The sequence below is a fragment of the Mus caroli genome, chromosome 6 (assembly GCF_900094665.2).
Source record: "Mus caroli chromosome 6, CAROLI_EIJ_v1.1, whole genome shotgun sequence".
NCBI classification, from domain to species: domain Eukaryota; kingdom Metazoa; phylum Chordata; class Mammalia; order Rodentia; family Muridae; genus Mus; species Mus caroli.
In genome coordinates this window covers 146,702,083-146,704,435 of record NC_034575.1, presented here as the reverse complement: position 1 = coordinate 146,704,435, position 2,353 = coordinate 146,702,083, and positions in this window count along the sequence as shown.

The window sequence follows — 2,353 nt, the reverse complement described above, 5'->3', positions numbered from 1 at the left end:
TGCGCCACCACACCCAGCCCAATATGTATTTTAAACAAATATTGGCATAGGTAGTAAGGAGTTTCTGTTGTCAGTCAATGCGGATATAAAACATAGAAAAAAAAAATCTTATGCTACACTTGAGCCACATATAAAGATAGCCTGTGTTTTTGTTGTTGTTGTTGTTGTTGGTTTTGTTTTTAATTACTATTTCTGCATTTAAATTATACACTGTTTTCCTTTGTATTATTAACAATGTATGTCAGAACTGGAGTTTTCCCCCCTCCCCCATCTGAACATAATATAAAATCTGAAGAGTATTGTGACAAGCACTTTAACATATCAGACAAACTGACATGGGTTTTCAGGTTTTGGAGTACATTTAAATATGACTTTTCATGCGTTGTTCTTTACAAATAAAACTGTGGGGTTGATACTTTTTTGTTTTGTTTTACTATTGGTGGCTCTTACTAAAAGTTTCATAAAACAAGAGACTTAAAAACCAGAGATAAGGGGCCTGGAGAGATGGCTCAGAGGTTAAGAGTACTGACTGCTCGTCCAGAGGTCCTGAATTCAATTCCCAGCAACCACATGGTGGCTCACAACCATGTGTAATGGGATCTGATACCTTCTTCTGGAGTGTCTAAAGACAGTGACGGTGTACTCACATACATAAAATAAATACATAAATCTAACAAATACAAAAAAACAAACAAAAAAACAGAGATAAACCAAAATCATTACAGAAGAGGAAGGAAAGAAAAATCTGCTGAACATATGATTATCCAGTAAGGGATGGGGGAAGTGAGCTCAACCTTACCCCTTGTAGAAAAACCAATTCTTTATACAATTGCTCTATTAAGGGCCTCAACTTAATAAGATGAGTTCTATTCATGTTGTGGGGACATTCTGCTCTGCTCAGCAGAATTCCTATTTGGGGGGCATTGGGATGCTGGAGATCAAATGCAAGGTCTTGCACATGCTAGATAGCCATCCTACCACTGAGTTATACTTTCACTCATTAAATGCTAACCTTATTTTTAAAGGGGGTGGTGATGATGAATGGTGATACCCCCTTAATCCCAGCACTTGGGAATCAAATCTGAGTTTGAGACCAGCATAGTCTACATAGTGAATTCTAGGCCAGTCAGGACTATGAAGCAAGAATCTGTCTCAAAAAAAAAAAAAAAAAAAAAAAAAACCTTTCTCCAAAACATCTAGAAAAATGTTTAGTCAAAATCTGGATAGCCTGGCCCATTTAAGTTGATGCATAAGATTAACTACTATAAACAAGAAAACATAATAGAGAATGTTCTGAGTAATAAAAATCTCTGAAGCTGGTCGTGGTGGCGCATGCCTTTAATCCCAGCACTCGGGAGGCAGAGGCAGGCAGATTTCTGAGTTCGAGGCCAGCCTGGTCTACAAAGTGAATTCCAGAACAGCCAGTGCTATACAGAGAAGCCCTGTCTCGGAAAAAAAAAAAAAAAAATCTCTAAACCAGGTACAACTGTGCATTTGTACAATTAGTGTTCTCTCCTGCCACCTTGGGGATCTTGGAATTGACCTGAGGTTGTCAGGCCTGTATGTATAGGACTGGGACAGAGGATTGGGAGGTGGGGTGGAGGGAGGCAACAGAGTCACATGATAAATCCTGGGGAAAACAGACTCAAGAGACCAACATCTGAGTACAGATCTGAGTTTATTACACAGTGCATAAGCTTATATACAGTGTTTGAGCCAATCCTAAACCCCTAAATCCTTGGTCAGTCATATCTCAACATACTTTCACTGTGCGCCAAAGAAAGCCCTGCCTGATGAGGTTATTCAGGAGTGGGAGGAGCATCGTCCTGCTAGGTGGCGGGGTTGGGGGAAGCAGCCTCTGCCCTGGCCTTAGGTGTTCTCGGGAGCCATTTTAGATTTAATGCCCTGTATGGCAGCTCAGGACTCTTTGAGGAGTTGCAGGAGCCTATGGTACCTCGCTCTCCATCCTACGTTGTCCTTCACAAGACTGACTTTCACTTCCCCTACATGTATGCAAATGTCTGTACCAACTGACCCAGCTCACTGAGCACTTTTACTGTGTATTCATTCCACCAACATGGTTCCTCTAGAGAATCTTGACTCTAATATACATAGGTTCTTGAGATTCAAATCCTGCTTGTCCTACTTGTTATGGCTCTACCTACTCGGCCATTTCTCTATGCACCTCTCCCCCCATAAATATGTTTTTTGGGTTGTTTGTTTTGTTTAGTTTTTTGAGACAAGGTCTTCCTTCTATGTAGCCCTGGCTAGCCTGGAACTCACTATGTAACCAGACTGGTCTGGAATTCACAAACATCTGGTAGCCTCTGCCTCCAAGTTCTGGCATTAAAGG